At 37.2% G+C, this 21,053-nt stretch overlaps 1 long non-coding RNA gene across 2 annotated transcripts in view; it reads right to left on the minus strand.

Annotated features, from left to right (window-relative positions):
• Window positions 1-1,709: 1,709 nt before the first annotated feature.
• The window catches only part of LOC147361800 (uncharacterized), a 269,358-nt gene continuing 250,014 nt past the window's right edge, over window positions 1,710-21,053 (minus strand). Inside the window, exon 3 of one of the 2 annotated variants that reach the window (XR_015137638.1) lies at window positions 1,710-1,829. This is a non-coding gene — a long non-coding RNA (uncharacterized LOC147361800). The remainder of the gene's footprint in view (window positions 1,830-21,053) is intronic. The other variant, XR_015137639.1, reaches the window with a different exon arrangement.

Consider the following 21,053-nt stretch of genomic DNA (forward strand, 5'->3'; position numbering starts at 1 on the left):
CTAGAAGCTTATAGGAGAAAAATACAAACTGATTTAGCAAGTTTTACAATTTAGTCATCTCTCTACTGCCCACACCAAGTCTGGAATACAGTATGTGAAAAATAAAACTTAACCATGAATGAATAAGTTGATACTGACTCAAATTCTTTCTTTGCTACATAAGTTATTAGGCACATGTCAGAGAGATAAAATACTATGACTAATTTGAAATTTCAATGTTATTTTGAAAAAACTAAGGAAGTCTATACTTTATATTATTTGTTGGGTTACTTAGAATCCAATTTAGATGTTCTGTTTAGATATAAATATAAGAGATGTGTTGGTAAAAATAATTACAGAGTAGTGTTTAGGCTTTTTATCTAGACAATTATTATAGTAAATATTATATTCTAAGGTATAAAAAATGGTGCTCTATCATTTATTTTCTAGATATACATTTAACATTTAAGTATTACATAGAGAACATTTTATTTGCATAACATACTATTTGTTTTGGCTTCCCTGGTGGCTCAGAGGATAAAGCGTCTGCCTGCAATGCAGGAGACCCAGGTTCGATCCCTGGGTTGGGAAGATCCCCTGGAGAAGGAAATGGCAACCCACTCCAGTATTCTTGATTGGAGAATCCCATGGATGGAGAAGCCTGGCAGGCTACAGTCCAAGGGGTCGCAAAGAGTCGGACACGACTGAGCGACTTCACACACACACTCACACACACACACACACACTCACACACACACACACACACACACACTATTTGTTTTATTGTAGCTTATGAAGTAAGGGCTTCCCACTAATTAAAAAAAAATTTTAGATGAAAGAGATTTGGAGTATTTCATGAAACATTCTATTATAATAGTTTCAGTAGTTATACCATGAGCGACAATTAGGAATAAGGATGAAACTCGGTAGCCCTCACCCCATCTCCGTATAAATATTATTGCTGATCAATGAAAATAACCCATTACAAAATAAGGGAAAATAGAAAAAAATCCATAAACCACGACTATACCAAAAAAAAAAAAACAAAAACAGAAAATGAGATTCCAGTTTCATTAGTGAAAATCCCCCCACCATGAAGCAAAAGAGAACGACACCCTTATCCAAATTACATATCATTAAACAAAAATTCTCAGTTATGAAACAACTCCTCAGATCACAATTAAGATTGATAGACCAAATAAATGGAACCTTAGGGCTGTTAAAGAGTTTATACAGCAAAGGAGTAAATGAATTAACTCAGAAGAAGAATTTGAATTGCTTGAATAATTTTTATATTCTTATTAACCAAAAGACCCATGAGACATTGAGTCTAACATTAATGTTTGAGCCATGCTGCTATATCAATTCCATTTCCTTCAGTACCCAAGGATTCCAACACTGCTTTTAAAATAGTCCCTAACAATTTTTTTAAAAATCAACTTTGTTCGAGTATTAGAATAGGATTAATATGCACCCTACAAAAGATATGGAAGAACAGTTTTAAAACACTTTTTCACACAAAGATTAAGCATGATGGGTAATAAGACTTTTTTTTCTACTTCATTAGCATTTTCCAGTAATCTTTTGGCTTCAAACTGAGCTACTAAGCACAGCACAGCAAACATGAAACAGCACCATGAAAACACAATATGTCTTATCACATTCATATACTCAATCAACTCTGAGTCAATATATCAAGAATCTAGATAGGTTTTCCAATAATCACAATTGTAGAGTCCAAGTAGATACAGTAATCCTTTTCTTACCTTGAGAAAACTGGGGCTGAATTCTTCCTTGGGGTTTAGATTGGTTGCTAAGAGTCAGGGTAAATTAGGGTGTCAGTGTTTTTCCTGGAAGGGAAATGATAGAGTATCAAAACTGAATACCACAGATAAAATTAAAAATATTATGACTCACCAAATTGTATCACTCTATGACTTGAAAATGAATACTTTGGAAAGCAATAATCTTTGAAGGCGAATTAAAGAAACTGGTCTCACAAAATTGAGGGGCAGAATAGGGTAAAAGGGAGAATAAAATAGACTAGGGAATAAGATAGTATGGGTTTTTACTTATTTTTCAAGACAAAACAAAAAATAAACAAGCTTAAAATATGATTAGAGAATATAACTTCCAATGCAAGAAATGTGCTATTCTATTCTGAATCTTTTGTCTATTATTTCACAGGGCTGAGGAGCCCTTGATATATTAGTATAATGACTACATGAGATTTTCCCAAGTGACTTGGGACAGTCCATGTTCCAGTTTTCTACCCTCTGGAGAAATAAAATGAAAAACATTTTTAAATCAATGTGCTCATATTTTTATGATTTTTTAAAATAAAATCCAACATTCTTTATACCCATAATAATGTTTTCTATTTTGGATGATTCTCTTTTTAACTGGATGCTGTCAACTCTGATTCACTGCAGTTCAGTTCAGTTGTTCAGTCGTGTCCAACTCTTTGCGACCCCATGAATCACAGCATGCCAGGTCTCCCTGTCCATGAGCAACTCCCAGAGTTCACCCAAACTCATGCCCATCGAGTTGGTGATGCCATCCAGCCATCTCATCCTCTGTCATCCCATTCACCTCCTGCCCCCAATCCCTCCCAGCATCAGGATCTTTTCCAATGAGTCAACTCTTCTCATGAGGTGGGCAAAGTACTGGAGTTTCAGCCACAACATGAATCCTTCCAGTGAACACCAGGACTGATCTCCTTTAGGATGGACTGGTTGGATCTCCTTGCAGTCCAAGGGACTCTCAAGAATCTTCTCCAACACCAAAATTCAAAAGCATCAATTCTTTGACGCTCAGCTTTCTTCACAGTCCAACTCTCACATCCATACATGACCACAGGAAAAACCATAGCCTTGACTAGACGGACCTTTGTTGGCAAAGTAATGTCTCTGCGATGGATTCATTTTGATATTTGGCAAAACTAATACAATTATGTAAAGTTTAAAAATAAAAAAAATAAAAAACTATAAAGAGTAAAAAAAAAAAATGCTATCTAGGTTGGTCATAACTTTCCTTTCAAGGAGTAAGGGCTTTTTAATTTCATGGCTGTAATCACCATCTGCAGTGATTTTGGAGCCCCCCAAAATAAAGTCTGACACTTTCAGCAATATGTGAACCATGAACTTCCAGATGTTCAAGCTGGTTTTAGAAAAGGCAGAGGAACCAGAGATCAAATTGCCAACATCCACTGGATCATCACAAAAGCCAGAGAGTTCCAGAACAACATCTATTTCTGCTTTATTGACTATGCCAAAGCCTTTGACTGTGCAGATCACAATAAACTGTGGAAAATTCTGAAAGAGATGGGAATACCAGACCACCTGACCTGCCTCTTGAGAAACCTGTATGCAGGTGAGGAAGCAACAGTTAGAACTGGACATGGAACAACAGACTGGTTCCAAATAGGAAAAGGAGTACGCCAAGGCTGTATATTGTCACCCTGCTTATTTAACTTATATGCAGAGTACATCATGAGAAATGCTGGGCTGGAAGAAGCACAAGCTGGAATCAAGATTGCTGGGAGAAATATCAATACTCTCAGATATGCAGATGACTCCACCCTTATGGCAGAAAGTGAAGAGGAACTAAAAAGCCTCTTGATGAAAGTGAAAGAGGAGAGTGAAAAAGTTGGCTTAAAGCTCAACATTTAGAAAACAAAGATCATGGCATCTGGTCCCATCACTTTATGGGAAATATAACTCTGATTATCTACATTCTATTATTGGTTTAGACCTTTTAAATACTAACATTTCCAATTGCCTTAATTCTTTTGACATAAATTTACCCATTTATGTGTAGACTTATAATACTTTGGACTGTCTTTGCTTTATTAATTCATTCACATGTAAAACTTGGTTGAGTGATTGTTTAGAAGAAGTAAAAGCCAACTGTCATCCTATGAACAGGGAAAGTCATTCTTTTGCAATCCAAAGCTTTTAGCATGCATTTTATAATTATTACAGCTTATTCAATGTTTAAATAAACATGACACTTGATCTTGTCCAATTTAAAGGCATAAAATAAATTTGATGCATATTTAAACTTCTTATCAATAATAGTCTCTCCCTTTCTAATTTTAGACAATGTGATTAATACAGGATTTAAGAAAGTAAAATAACATTTAATCTACACTTTATCATCATGGTTCTCTCAGGATTAGAATTTGTGCAAGCAAATACATTTTATTAATCTGGCGTATTGTTAAAAATGTACCCTTATTTTTAAGAGATCAGCTCAAGGGAAAGGAAATATCTGAAAGCTAGATTTCTTTGTTTCATCTGACCAAGCTTTCTGATGACTTATTTTCCTAAGAATTACTCTATGTTTGTATCTTTCTGCTTATGTTCTGGAGTTTAATGGACATTTTTAAAGAACTGAAAAAAATCCCAGATAATGCTTAGTCAATTACAATGATAAAATGTATTTTTGTGACCAAGATTATAATTAATCTGTTTATTCATAAATTACCATCACAATACTTAAAATTTACATTATTTAGATTAATATTTTTCATCTCCTTCAAACTGATTAATTTCTTTTCCTAAATTATTTCTATTTTAAAAGAAGAATTGCTTTTTACACTGTAACTTTATGGTTTCAACAACTTTTACAAATTCTCCATATTAAAGTGAACTAAAAGCATTTAAAAAGTAAATAATATCAAATACAGATGTTTTTGGTAGAGAAAATTGTGTACCATACAAGAAAATAAATCTACCATCAAATTTTTTATTTCAAATGCTGTCTAAAATTTACTATTATACACTGCTTTTATATCAAATAACACAATTAAGACAAGTAAAATTCAGAGAGAACATTACGAGTAATTTATCACATATAGATAAAACGATCACATAAATATACAAAAATATATAAAATGAATGTATGTATACAAACATAAGTTCAGTTCAGTTCAGTTACTCAGTCGTGTACGACTCTTTGCGACCCCATGGACTGCAGCACGCCAGGCCTCCCTGTCTAACACCAACTCCTGGAGTTTACTCAAACTCATGTCTTTCAGCTGGCGATGCCATCCAACCAACTCATCCTTTGTCATCCTCTTCTCCTCCTGCCCTCAATCTTTCCCAGCATCACGGTCTTTTCAAATAAGTCAGTTCTTCACATCAGGTGGCCAAAGTATTGGAGTTTCAGCTTTAGAATCAGTCTTTCCAATGAATATTCAGGACTGATTTCCTGTAGCATGGACTGGTTGGAACTCCTTGCCGTTCAAGGGACTCTCAAGAGTCTTCTCCAACATCACAGTTCAAAAGCATCAATTCTTCAGTGCTCAGCTTTCTTTACAGTCCAACTCTCACATCCATACATGATTACTAGAAAAACCATAGCCTTCACTAGATGGACCTTTGCTGGCAAAGTAATGTTTCTGCTTTTTGATATGCTGTCTAGGTTGGTCATAACTTTTCTTTGAAGGTGCAAGGTTCTTTTAATTTCATGGCAGCAGTCACCATCTGCAGTGATTTTGGAGCCCAATGAAATAAATTCTGTCACTGTTTCCATTGTTTCCCCATATATTTGCAATGAAGGGATTGGACGGAATGCCATGATCTTAGTTTTCTGAATGTTGAGCTTTAAGCCAAATTTTTCACTCTCCTCTTTCACTTTCATCAAGAGGCTCTTTAGTTCTTATTCACTTTTTGCAATAAGGGTGGTGTTATCTGCATATCTGAGGTTATTGGTATTTTTCCTGGGAGTCTTTATTCCAGTTTGTGCTTCATCCAGTCAGGCATTTTGCATGATGTACTGTGCATATAAGTTAAATAAGCAGGGTGACAATATACAGCCTTGACATATTCCTTTCCCGATTTGGAACCAGTCTGTTGTGCCATGTCCAGTACTAACCATTGCTTCTTGACCTGCATAGAGATTTCTCAGGAGGCAGGTCAGGTGGTCTGGTATTCCCATCTCTTGAAGAATTTTCCACAGTTTGTTGTGATCCACACAATAAAAGACTTTGGCATGGTCAATACAGCAGAAGTAGATGTTTATCTGGAATTCTCTTGCTTTTTTGATGATCCAGCAGATGTTGGCAATTCGATCTCTGTTCCTCTACTTTTTCTAAATCCAGCTTGAACATCTGGAAGTTCACAATTTACGTACTGTTGAAACCTGGCTTGGAGAGTTTTGAGCATTACTTTTCTAGCGTGTGAGATGAGTGCAACTATACAGTAGTGTGAGCATTCTTTGGCATTGCTTTCTTTGAGATTGGAATGAAAATTGACCTTTTCCAGTCCTGTGGCCACTGCTGAGTTTCCCAAATTTGCTGGCATGTTGAGTGCAGCACTTTCACAGAATCATCTTTTAGGATTTGAAACAGCTCAACTGGAATTCCATTGCCTCCACTAGCTTTGTTTGTAGTGATGCTCCCTAAAGCCCACTTGACTTCACATTCCAGGTCTGGCTCTAGGTGAGTGATCATACCATCATGATTATCTGGATCATGAAGATCTTTTGTGTATAGTTCTTATGTGTATCTTGCCACCTCTTAATGTCCTCTTCTTCTATTAGGTCCATATAATTTCTGTACTTTATTGAGCCCATCGTTGCATGAATAGTTCCCTTGGTATCTCTAATTTTCTTGAAGAGATCTCTAGTCTTTTCCATTCTAGTTTTCCTCTATTTTTTTCTTTCTTTCCTCTATTTCTTTCTTATCTCTCCTTGCTATTCTTTGAAAATCTGCATTCAAATGGGTATATCTTTCCTTTTCTCCTTTGCCTTTCACTTCTCTTCTTTCATAGCTATTTGTAAGGCCTCTTCAAACAACTGTTTTGCTTTTTGCATTTCTTTTTCTTGGGGATGGTATTGATCCCTGCCTCCTGTACAATGCCATGAACCTCCTTCCATAGTTCATCAGGCACTCTGTCTATCAGGTCTAATCCCTTGAATCTATTTCTCACTTCCACTGTATAATCAGAAGGGATTTGATTTAGGTCATACATGAATGGTCTAATGGTTTTCCCTACTTTCTTCAATTTAAGTCTGAATTTTGCAGTAAGGAGTTCATGATCTGAGCCACAGTCAGCTCCTGGTATTATTTTTGCTGACTTTATAGAGCTTCTCCATCTTTGGCTGCAAAGAATATAATCAATCTGTTTTTGGTGTTGACCATCTGCTGATGTCCCTGTGTAGAGTCTTCTCTTGTGTTGTTAGAAGAGGGTATTTGCTATGACCAGTGCCTTCTTTGGGCAAAACTCTATTAGCCTTTGCTCTGTTTCATTCTGTATTCCAAGGCCAAATTTGCCTGATACTCCAGGTGTTTCTTGACTTCCTACTTTTGCATTCCAATCCCCTATGATGAAAAGGATGCATTTTTTGGGTGTCAGTTCTAGAAGGTCTTGTAGGTCTTCATAGAACTGTTCAACTTCAGCTTTTCAGCATTACTGGTCGGGGCATAGTTTGGATTACTGTGATATTGAGAGATAATTCTATCATTATTGAGATTACATCCAAGTACTGCTTTTTGGACTCTTTTGTTGACTATGATGGCTATTCTATTTCTTCTAAGGGATTCTTGCCTACAGTAGTAGATATAATGGTCATCTGAATTAAATTCACCCATTGCAGTCCATTTTAATTCACTGATTCCTAAAATGTTGATGCTCACTCTTGCCGTCTCCTGTTTGACCACTTCCAATTTGCCTTGATTGATGGACTTAACATTCCAGGTTCCTATTCAATATTGCTCTTTACAGCATCAGACTTTACTTCCTTCACCAGGCACATCCACAACTGGGTGTTGTTTTGGCTTTTGGTCGTCTCTTCATTCTTTCCGGAGTTATTTCTCCACTGATCTCCCATATCATATCGGTCACTTACCGACATGGGGAGATCATCTTTCAATGTCCTATCTTTTTAGCTTTTCATACTGAAAGTGAAAGAGGAGAGTGAAAAAGTTGGCTTAAAATTCAACATGCAGAATGCTAAGATCATGGCATCTGGTCCCATCACTTCATGGCAAATAGATAGGGAAACAGTGAGAGACTTTATTTTGGGGGGCTCCAAAATCACTGCTGATGGTGACTGCAGGCATGAAATTAAAAAACACTTGCTCCTTAGAAGAAAAGTTATGACCAACCTAGACAGAATATTAAAAAGTAGAGACATTATTTTGTCAACAAAGGTCAGTCTAGTTAACACTTTGGTTTTTCCAGTAGTCATGGATGGATGTGAGAGTTGGACTATAAAGAAAGCTGAGAGCCATAGAATAGATGCCTTTGAACTGTGGTGTTGGAAAAGACTTGAGAGTCCCTTGGATTCCAACCAGTCCATCCTAAAGAAAATCTGTCTTTATTCTTTGGAAGGACTGATTCTAGTTCAGGATGGGGAACACGTGTACACCCATGGTGGATTCATGTTGATGTATGGCAAAACCAATACAATATTGTAAAGTAATTAGCCTTTAATTAAAATGAATAAATTTATATAAAAAAAATAAAGCTGAAACTCCAATACCTTGGTCACCTGATATGACAGGAAGAACTGACTCATTTGAAAAGGACTTGATACTGGAAATGATTGAAGGCGGGAGGAGAAGGGGATGACAGAGGATGAGATGGTTGGATGGCATCATTGACTCAATGGACAAGAGTTTGAGTAAGCTCCGGGAGTTGGTGATGGATAGGGAGGCCTGGCGTGCTGCAGTCCATGGGGTCGCAAAGAGTTAGACACGACTAAGCAACTGAACTGAACTGAACTCCTACAGTTTCTGCATCAGCATTTACAGCTTCACCTGGTACTATTTTTGCTATGGAGATGGCTTCTCTCCTTAAACCTTATGAATCAAACTGCTAGTTTCATGCTTTTCTTCTGCATCTCCCTCATCTCCTTCAGCTTTCAGGGAATTGAAGAGAATTGGGGTCCTGCTTTGGATTTCTTGTTGTTCAGTTGCTAAATCATGTCTGACTCTTTGTGATCCCATGGACTCTAGTCCGACAGGCTCCTCCTTTCATGGGATTCTCCAGGTAAGAATATTGGAGTGGGTTGCCATTTTCTTCTCCAGGGGATCTTCCCAACCCAGGGATCAAACCCACATCTCCTGCATTGACAGGCAGATTATTTACCACTGAACCAACTGGGAAGCCCTAATTGTAATTAGCCTCACTTTTAATGATGAGAAAGTAAAGATGAAGACTTGGGCCTCTATGTCTATAAATACGTAGTTTGCCAGTTACAGAGACAACAGTACTAAATTTTCGTCTTCCTATTTATTTCCTTTGCTGGTAGTATACTTAAGAAATATCTTTCGCCTGAAGTTGAAATACTCTTCTGCTTAACACTTTTTTCCCTGGGTAAAATTACAAAAAAATAATGTAGGAGCAAATAAAATATTTTCTTTATGCTCCTCATATAATGGCAACACTGTAGAAAATGGAAGACTCACACTGAGTTCCTGAACCTGAGGTGGCCTCATTCAGCCACAGCTGCTTTGTCACTCTTTCCAGTGGAAGGGGACCTGTTTCTTTCTTTCTTTTCTTTTTTTTTCAAACTGTTCCTTCCTGTGATAGGAAGTGAAACAGCAGACAGAGCATTAAACTGAAAAGAAATTTGGCGTTAGAAAAGATATGTCTTTAGAGGTGAATGGAAAAGGTAGGTTTATAATGAAAGTCATCATGACATTTAAGACTCAATTTCTCATTCTAATAGTGTACAGAACAACCACGATCACCACAGCAAACAATCTAAGGTAGGGTTTTATACTTGTTCTATTTTGTGTGACTGAAGGCTACTATTCCAGTCTTTCTTCTTTTCCTAGTTAGGTATCAGGTACATAAACCTGAGTTTATCATACCTCTTAACCATACACATTATTACCATTCATGCAAGCCTCTTATTTTTTATTTATTTGTCTGTGACCTCTATATATGCTGTGTACAAGAGACTCACTTCAGATCTAAAAGTGAAAGTATTAGTTGCTCAGTTGTGTCTGAGACTTTTTGCAACCCCATGAACTGCAGTCTGTCAGGCTCCTCTGTCCACGGAATTTTTCATGCAAGAATACTGGAGTGGGTTGCTATTTCCTTCTCCAGGGCATCTTCCCAACCCAGGGATCAAACCTGCATCTCTTGCGTCTCCTGCATTGGCAAGCAGATTCATTACCATTGTACCACCTGGGAAGTCCTTTATTTGTATATGTTTATTTCCTTTCATCCTCACTTTCATCATTTTTTTGCAAATCCTTTTGTTTGCATATGTTCATATTAGAAATGTATTACTCTTTTGTATGTATATTTTAAATATGCATAATGTTGTTATTTTGTAGATTACATCCTCTTTCAATTACGTATTATAGAGCCATCAGCATGTGGATATCTACCTCCTTCTGGGTATGCCATGGTAACCATCCACCACTTTCTACATTCTCATTCTGTCTGGAATATACTTAGGCTGCTTCAACTCTAGCACCAAAACAAGTTTGCACTGACTATCCTTATATATGTTCCCCAAAGGGGCATGTTGATCATTGCTTTAGGATATACAACCTGGGAAAAGAACCACATGGGCATAGACTAGGCATAAAAAGAAAAAGAAAGAAAGTGAAGTCATTCAGTCATATCAGACTGTTTGAGACCCAATGGATGGTAGCCTGCCAGGCTCCTCCATCCATGGGATTTTCCCAGCAAGAATACTGGAGTGGGTTGCCATTTCCTTCTTCAGGAGATCTTCCCAACCCAGGGGTCGAACCCTGGTCTCCCGCACTGCAGGCAGACTCTTTATCATCTGAGCCACAAGGGGAGCCCCCAGAGCAGGCATAAGTGATATTTAATTTTGCTATGTATTACCAGCTAATTCTGCAAATTGGTTTCAACAGTGTTCACTCCTGTCAGCTGAGCACGTGAGCCCTATCAAGGGCAAATCCCTCTCATAACTTGTCTAATTTCTGTTCCTCTAACAATTTGAGCGACATTTTATAGTTGTCATTTGAAATACTCTGATGTCTTATGAGATGAGAAACCATCCCTTCACATATCTTGTCTGCTGTGACACTTTCTATTTTGAATAATGCCTATTAATGTATTTTTCCATGTTTCTATGATAATGAATTAATGTGTTTGAGAGAGGGAAGAAAAAGAGAGAAACTGTAGATGTTATTTATATTTGCCACAAACTATTAGCATCACATTATGTTTGGCATTATAAGTAACTCAAGTGAAGACCTCAGTCCTTTATCATGTCAAGAAAGTTTATCGACATTTTATCATGCCGAGCACACAGTTTCCCAGCTTGCTATGGATTCCACATCTCACTATGAAGCTTCCAACAGTGTTAGAACAGTTAAGGATGTATTACTCAAAATTAAGGCCACATTTGTGGTTGCTGTGCAAAGACAGAACAGAAAATCTCATCTTTGTCCTGTACTATTTATTTTTCCCATCCATATTCAAGCTGTTCCCCCACATTTTTTAATTCTTCCTTCTCAAATCTGAACCTTTCGTCAAATTCCTTCCGACCTCAAGGATATACCTTTATTCATACCTTAAATACATATTTGAACTTCCCTAAGCCACTTTGTTAGCTAACTGCTTCTTTTCTATATATGGTTATATAAATATATGGTTGTTCAAGCCAGGAGCCATTTCCTACTTTTCCTATTGTCCATTTTAAACTCCCTGAATTTTGTTGACTCTGTCAACATTTTTGAGCATGAAGAGGGTTCAATGCACCCAGTATGCAGAGTTGATTAATTAAGCTCTCAAATCATGGATATATAGCATAATTTAAGTCATTAAATAAAAGCCCTGAAATGATTTTGTCTACTTAAAGCATATCTCCTTCATTATCCATATTCTTTATAACAAATAAAAGTGTTTCAAAGTTTGAACTAATTGATAACAGTGTTGGTTCTTGTCTATTACTTAGCTGAAGTGACAGAATCTATGTCCAGGAATAGCAACATGAGGTCACGTCCATTCCATACGCAGGTAAACAACGCTTGCAGCGCTTAGCCGTTACACTGTTGTAAATTACACCAGTAGATGGCACTCTCACTTAGCAAAAACTAAAGGTGAACTTTTTTTAAGTCTTTGGGTAAAAAATTATACTATTCTTAAAATTCCCCAATAGTGTGAGGTGACAGAGACCTGGCCTAGCCACAATCAATTTTTATTCACTACTAGATTAAAATGGTTAGCTATACTTGATTGCATCAAGCTCAGGATAAAACTGACACATAATTTTATATTTGTTGAGCATTTATACTTTCAGCTCATTGCTGCCTTTGTGTCAGTTTCACAAATATATAATAATAGAATCTCATTTAAATTTGCTTTTAAACATTTAATTTGATAATGTAAATTAATATCTTAAAAAAGCATTTAGAAAAAGACTGCTTTATATAATAATAAATGCTGCAGAATATTACTCTAAATCCTTACAAGGCACAGGGACTCTTGACAGATTTTCACCTGTTGTGGAAGTGCGTAGGTTTCTTTATTTAATTATTGACTACCTTGTTTTGATTAAATAGTAATAGTGCTCATAGTCTGGTAGATCTATTTACCTTTATTATCTTTATTGGCACTGCAATGTAGTTCATATTATGGTTTATCTAAGTAGGATATTTAAGTAGAGATTAAATGCTAAAATAGGATTTAAAATAAACACTATAGATGACCATAAGTCTTATGGTATATACTTATGTCTATCAACATTCTTTTAATTTTGGCAGTACATTTTAGAATGACTGAACATTAAAAAAATGATAACATATTTGGAATTGAACATAGAGGGGTTTTCTCCAATATTATTTTAAATTTCTGCTTCTGTTTAATGTTTATTTTTGGAAGCACTGGGTCTTCACTGCTGCGTGGGGGTTTCTCTAATTGCAGCAAGCGGAGGCTGTCTTCGAGTTGTGGTGCCTTGGCTTCTCACTGCCCTGGTTTCTCTTGTGCTCGTCTGTGCTCTTCTCTTGCTGTGCTTTTCTTGTTGTTTTCTTTCAGGCTCCAGAGCACAGGCTCAGTAGTTGTGCTGCACAGGCTCAGTTGCCCTGCTTCATGTAGTAGCTTCCTGGATCATGCATTGAACTGGTGTCCCCTGCATTGCAAGGTGCATTCTTAACCACCGGACTACTAGGGAAGCTCTCCAATATTCTTAAAACTGATTTCATAGCAACCAACTTCTTATGTTAAATGTTTTGCCCCTTTTGATGAAGTACAAACAAGAATAGCATTTGTATGAAAACATGTCAAGGACCAGAAGCAATATATATGTACCTCAAATCATAAATGTGAATATAAAAACAGCGATCTGCATAGCTCCAATAAATCTAAATAGTGAGTTGGTTGCTTAATGGGAGTGAATTAAATTTAGTAAGGCTCCAAGTGTATCCACTGGAGTAAAGGAATGTTCTAAATTCTGTAGAAAGCAACCGGAGTGTGTCACACGAGCATCCAAAGAAAACAGGTGGTGAGTTCAGATTTCCCAGGTGAGGATTACAATCAAGCTGCAATTGTGGAACTCTCCCCTGTAAGAGCAAACACGGATTGTTCTTTATAGTCATGCTCTGCTGGTGTCCTGTTTGCTGCAGACACTGCCTTTTCAAGCGACATCTCCTCTACAGGCAGATAAATTCATCCTTTTGCTAAGGACATTCATAATTGTCAGAGCCTTTGCTGTTCTCTTTGACTGGGGTGAATCAGCTGTTTAACTGAACAGTGAGAAAATGGTCACAGGTTCCTCCTTTCTTCCACTAACTGCGGCTTTCTTTCATGCTTTATGAAATGCCCCCTGCTAATCAAAGCCAAACAGTGCATAATGGACTTTCGCAAAGCCAAATGTATTTACTCCAAGTACAAAGACTTTGAGCAGCCTGTGATTTAATCTTTGCTATTTGTTTTCCCTTATCAGGTGATTGACAGGATGAAGCAGGCACAATCCATTTCTCTGATTAATACACTACCATGCACTTTGATTTCTTCCGTATGAAGGTTATGCAGACTAGGTGGTGCCATCAAGGAAAAAAGTTCTTCTAAAGGAAAATGCCAAACGCATTCTGTTTTGTGGAAGATAGCTGAGGCCATGAGGTTTAACAGAAGAAGCAGGGCTTTGGTGTCAGAGAGCCCTGGAATTCGGCTTCTGCTGGCCTGCTTACGTGCCTTTGATGTGTACGTAGCCTGTAATACCATGCTAGGAGACACACTACCCTCCCACTCATCCTACGATGTTAGCATTTTTGAATCAGTAACAGTCTCCTGGCAAATCTTCATTATATTGGCAGCATTTTCTATTTCTTGTGGCAATAAAAGGATACGTATAGTAAAATGCATGGGATTAGTTTTAGATTCATTGAAATATGGTAATCCTTCTGTTTGATCACTGGAAAATGAATGAGTTAGATTCACAGCCTCACGGGGCTGTGCTGAGCATTGGCTATGATGGCATATGTAAAGTGTCTGATACATAGTAGGAGTTCGTTTAACATTAAGCATAATCTTTCATCCCTTCTCAACTGTAAACACTGCAAGGTTGTGAAATAATAGCAAACCATTATAAGGAGGAATTTTTCTACATTTCCAAACAAAAACAAACTATTTTATGAGATGAATGTAAGCTAATGTCAAAATTTCCTTCTTCCTCTCAAAGAATAATTTGAGAGGAAATAAGGGAATGCTTAAAGAAGGGGTATTTCTTTTAATTTGCTAGTTCACTTTTGATATTTAAGTAAAGCTATCTATTATAGTATTTTCAAACATAAGACAGTCAATTATTATTCCATAATTGCTAAACTCTCATAAAATGATATTATACACATATATTTTCTAAATATATATTACATTAGTAAAGTACATAAGCAGTAGACAAAATAGAGTTCACTGGATTCAATTTGTTATTCTACTACTGAATTGATATTGGAACTCAATGGTAATTTAACACTCAATAACTCTGCGACATGCTTAGAATGAGAAGAGTGACTTATTCAATATAACTTTGATATGGGGATTAATGGCTAAAATGTATTATTTTGAATTTGAAAATACTTCACAATGCCATGGTGTTATCACTATTAAGGTAGAATGAGTAGACATTACTCTAAGACTTGAAGGAAGACAGGCTATATTTTGCACTTACTAGAGTTCTTGCAATTCATATTCATTGAACGTCCAAAGTTCTTTTCAAATAAAGTTAATGTTTCAGTTATGCCTATATCTCAAATGCAATTAACTCAAATGAAATGAACAGGTCAGGGTGATTTGGGGTTATACATAGATAAAATAACCACTTCTGTGATAAATGATTTGTCCACATTATTAATTTTAAATAAAATTAACCTTATATTCAATCCTAAATAAACTTTTTAACTTGAGAAATCTATTTTAACAAACTGGCATGAGGTTCTACTAATAATTTTAATATTGGTGAAAATTATGCAGTGAAGTTATTCTGTGGTCAAGTTTTATGGTTAGTAACAACACTAATTTTTTTCTCAATATATGTTCCTGATAAATGTTATTTTTTAAGTATCTGGAACTTTGTATATGAAAAAATTCATTTTGACATTTACCCTGAGAATAGGTTTTTTTTTTTTTTTTTTTCCCCTGTATAACTGAAAAACAGGCAAGAGGAGAAAATATACAATTGGTATCAGCCATCATCTTTAACATCATACTCTTTTGGACGAGCTTTTAGAGAAATGCTTTAAAATAGAGGGTTTTAGGTTAAAAGCTTAACAATCCTAAATGAATAAAAATGGCAAAATGACTAGATATGGAAAAAATAGTGGTGACAAAGAACCACAAAACAAAGAAAGGAAGTATTTTCTTTATAAAGAACATTTGAATTGGAAAGGACTATAAACAAAAATCCAGTTAGTACACTCACTCAGTCATGTCTGACTCTTTGCAACCCCAAGGACTGCAGCATGCGAGGCCTCCCTATCCATCACAAACTCCCGGAGTTTATTCAAACTCATGTCCAACACACCAGTGATGCCATCCAACCATCTCATCTGCCATCGTCTCCTTCTCCTCCTGTCTTCAGTCTTTCCCAGCATCAAGGTCTTTTCCAATGAGTCAGTTCTTCACATCAGGTGGCCAAAGAATTGGAGTTTCAGTTTCAGCATCAGTACTTCCAATGAATATTCAGCACTGATTTCCTTTAGGATTGACTGGTTACATCTCCTTGCAGTCCAAGGGACTCTAAAGAGTCTTCTCCAACACCACAGTTCAAAAGCATCAATTCACTGAAGCTCAGCTTTCTTTATAGTTCAACTCTCACATCCAGGCATGACTACTGGAAAACCATAGCTTTGAGTAGACAAACTTTTGTTGGTAAAATAATGTCTCTGCTTTTTAATATGCTGTCTAGGGTGGTCATAGCTTTCTTCCAAGGAGCAAGAGTCTTTTAATTTCATGGCTGCAGTCACCATCTGCAGTGATTATGGAGCCCCCCACCCCGACCCTCGCAGAATAAAAAGAAAGGTAAAGTGAAATCACTTAGTCAGGTCCAACTCTTTGTGACCCCACAGACTGAAGCCTACCAGGCTCCTCCATCCATGGAATTTTCCAGGCAAGAGTACTGGAGTGGGTTGCCATTTCCTTATCCAAGGGATATTCCCAACCCAGGGATCGAACCTGGGTCTCCCACATTGCAGGCAGACACTTTACCATCTGAGCCACCTGGGCAGCCCCCCAAAAATATAGTCTCTCACTGTTTCCATTGATTCTCCATCTATTTGCCATGAAGTGATATGACCGGATGTCATGATCTTAGTTTTCTCAGTGTTGAATTATAAGCCAACTTTTTCACTCTCCTCTTTAACTTTTATCAAGAGGCTCTGTAGTTCTTCTTCACTTTCTGCCATAAGGGTGGTGTCATCTGCGTATCTGATGTTATTGATATTTCTCCCGGCAATCTTGATTCCAGCTTCATCCAGCTGGAATGCTTCATACAACCCAGCATTCCACATGATGTACTCTGCATATAAGTTAAATAAGCAGGGTGACAATATACAGCTTTGACATATTCCTTTCCTGATTTGGAACCAGTCTGTTGTAACATGTCTATGTCTAACTGTTACATCTTGACCGGCATACATATTTCTCAGGAGGCAGGTCAGGTGGTCTGGTATTCCCATCTCTTTAAGAGTTTTTCACAGTTTGTTGTGATACACAGTCAAAGACTTTGGCATAGACAATAAAGCTGATGTTTTTCTGGAACTCTCTTGATTTTCCAATGATCCATCAGATGCTGGCAATTTGATCTCTTGTTCCTCTGCCTTTTCTAAATCCAGTTAGAACATTTGGAAGTTCAGGGTTCACGTACCGTTGAAGCCTGGCTTGGAGAATTTTGAGCATTACTTTGCTAGTGTGTGAGATGAATGCAATCGTGCAGTACTTTGAACATTCTTAGGCATTGCCTTTCTTTGGGATTGGAATGAAAACTGACCGTTTCCATTCTGGTGACCACTGATGAATTTTCCAGATTAGCTGACACATTGAGTGCAGCACTTTCACAGCATCATCTTTTAGGATTTGAAATATCTCAACTGGAAAATCTATGACTCCACTAGCTTTGTTTATAGTGATGTTTCCTAAGGCCCACTTGACTTCACATTCCAGGATGTCTGGCTCTGGGTGAATGATCACATTGTCATAGTTATCTGGGTCATGAAGATCTTTTGTGTATAGTTCTGTGTGTTCTTGCCACCTCTTCTTAATATCTTCTGTTTCTGTTAGGTCCGTACCATTTCTGTCCTTTATTATGCTTATCTTTGCATGAAATTTTCCCTTGGTATCTCTAATTTTTCTGAAGAGATCTTTAGCCTTTCCCATTCTGCTATTTCCCTCTATTTCTTTGCACTGATCACTGAGGAAGGCTTTCTTATCTCTCCTTGCTATTCTTTGGAACTCTGCATTTAAATGGGTATATCTTTATTTTTCTCCTTTGCTTTTTGTTTTTCTTCTTTTCACAGCTATTTGTAAGGCCTCCCCAGACAACCATTTATCCTTTTTGCATTTCTTTTTCTTGGGGATGGTCTTGATCACTGCCTCCTGTACAATGTCATGAACTTCCATTCACAGTTTTTCAGGCACTCTCTCAAATCTAATCCCTTGATTCTATTTGTCACTTCCACTGTATAACCATAAAGGATTTGATTTAGTTCCTACCTGAATGGTTGAATGATTTTCCCTACTTTCTTCCATTTAAGTCTGAATTTTGCAATAAGGAGTTTATGATCTAAGCCACTATCAGCTCCCTGTCTTGTTTTTGTTGGCTGTTTAGAGCTTCTCCATCTTTGGCTGCAAAGACTATAATCAATTTGGTTTTGGTATTGACCATCTAGTGATGTCCATGTGTAGAGTTTTTTTTTTTGTGTTGTTGGAAGAGGGTGTTTGCTATGACCAGTGGGTTCTCTTGGCAAAACACTGTTAGCTTTTGACATGCTTCATATTTTACTCCAAGGCCAAATTTGCCTGTTAGTCCAGTTATTTCTTGACTTCTTACTTTTGCATTCCAATCTCCTATAATGAGAAGGACATCTTTTTTTTGGGTGTTAGTTCTAGAAGATCTTGTAGGCCTTCACAGAACTGTTCAACTTCAGCTTCTTCAGCATTACTAGTCAGGGCATAGACTTGAATTGCTGTGTATTGAATGATTTGCCTTGGACACAGAGATCATTCTGTCATTTTTGAGATAGCATCTAAGTACTGCATTTTGGACGCTTTTGCTTACTATGATGGCTACTCTATTTCTTCAAATGGATTTTTGGCCACGGTAGTAGATATAATGGTTATCTGAGTTAAATTCACCCATTCCAGTCCATTTTAGTTCACTGATTCCTAAAATGTCAGTGTTCACTCATACAATTTCCTGTTTGACCACTTCCAATTTGCCTTGATTCATGGACCTAACAAAAACCCAAGGAAATTCTAATTCCCATTGTTGACAATTTATATATTCCATTTTTATATTTTCTTTTCTCTCCTTAGTTTCCATTCTTTCTCTCTCTGTTTTTCTCCTATTGCTTTCAGTTCAGTCGCTCAGTCATATCTGACTCTTTGAGACCCCATGAACTGCAGTCTTAGTTTTTCCTTATGTTACTTCATTTATGATGTTGCTGATTCATATTTCTGGTATTCCTATTTCTTTTAATCTATGGAAAATATTCATAGTAGTGCTTAAGTGTATATAGAAAAGATATCTTATTTTGTTTACATTGCTAGAGAAATGCAGGATATTTGTGGCTTCTAGTTCTGAATCATTTAATTTATTTGACAGGATAAAATTTTGAAATATTAATGGCTTGGAGTTTCCTCTCTTTCTTTCTTTTATTTTCTCCTACTGCTTAGTCTTTTCTGCACTTAGCTCAAGGGAAGGGGAGACGAGAACAGGAGGCCTCTCAGTAATGACCAACGCAGATCCCAAATTAACCATTAAGCCACCTTATACACACATACACACATACAACATAATCCATCTCTGCATCACTTGTGTGAATGAGCATGCATGCATATCTCCTGTGTATAAAAATTAAACACCTCAAATAGTCTAGCATTGTTTATTTTTGTCTGTGTTATAGAGTGAAGTTAGTTGCGTTAAAGAAAAACAACTGCATTTTACTCACATGCCTATTCCTGATGGTGATTGATATGATTTCATTATTGGATATTACATGTAGACACATTATTAACTCTACTGTGTGAGGAAATTATGCATGAGGAAATGATCAGGTCCCAGGGTAAATCAAAGAATGGTGACTATGTAATTCTCAGGACTTGTAGCTGTTCAGTCACTCAGTTGTGTCTGACTCTTTGCAACTGCAAGAACTGCAGCACACGGGGCGTCCCTGTCCTTCACTATCTCCCAGAGTTTGCTCAGATTCATGTCCATTGAGTCAATGACGTCATCCAACCACCTCATCCTCTGTTGCCCCCTTCTCCTCCTGCCCTCAATCTTTCCCAGCATCAGGGTCTTTTCTAACAAGTCAGTTCTTCACAATAGGTGGCCAAATATTGGTGCTTCAGCTTCAGCATCAGTCCTTCCTATGAATATTCAGGGTTGATTTCCTTTAGGATTGACTGGTTTCATCTTCTTGCAGTCCAAGGGACTCAAGAATCTTCTCTAGCACCACAGTTCGAAAGCATCAATTATTTGGTGCTCAGCCTTCTTTATGGTCCAACTCACATCTGTACATGACTGCTGGAAAAACCATAGCTTTGACACTGTAGATCTCTGTTGACAAATCTCAGGATTAACTGAAAATAAAATGAAATTTTAAAGAATTCTGAAAATACTGAATCTGAAAGAGTACTAATAGTGCTTGAAATCTACAAAGAGTTATCAGTTCCTTGTCAGAATGAAGTTTGCTAACACTTCTAGACTATGACTTAGTGATTTTATTCCTATAAATTAAAAGATGCTTACTCCTTGGAAGAAAAATTATGATCAGCCTAGATAGCATATTAAAAAGCAGAGACATTACTTTGCCAACAAAGGTACATCTAGTCAAAGCTACGGTTTTTCCAGTGGTCATGTATGGATGTGAGAGTTGGACTGTGAAGAAGGCTGAGCACCAAAGAATTGATGCTTTTGAACTGTGGTGTTGGAGAAGACTCTTGAGTCCCTTGGACTGCAAGGAGATCCAACCAGTCCATTCTGAAGGATATCAGTCCTGAATATTCATTGGAAGGACTGATGCTGAAGTTGAAACTCCAATACTTTGGCTACTTGATGCAAGAAAGGACTCATTAGAAAAGACCCTGATGCTGGGAAAGACTGAAGGTGGGACGAGAAGGGGACAATGGAGGATGAGAGGTTGGATGGCATCACTGACGTGACAGACATGAGTTTGAGTGAGCTCTGGGAGCTGGTGATGGACAGGGAGGCCTGCTGTGCTGCAGCCCATGGGGTCACAAAGAGTCGGACACAACTGAGCAACTGAACTGAACTGATACACCCGAGAGAAACTTTTGTTCCTGTCCCCCAAAAGACACATATAAAATTGTTCCAAGTATCACAGCAGATACCAAGGCAATTGGAAAAACAAAATTGCTTAAAAAATGATGAATAAATAAATTGTAGAATATAACCAGAATGGAATG

This window comes from Bos grunniens, chromosome 12 (genome assembly GCF_055505025.1).
Source record: "Bos grunniens cultivar Pamir isolate PY7600 chromosome 12, Bosgru_T2T1.0, whole genome shotgun sequence".
NCBI classification, from domain to species: Eukaryota; Metazoa; Chordata; class Mammalia; order Artiodactyla; family Bovidae; genus Bos; species Bos grunniens.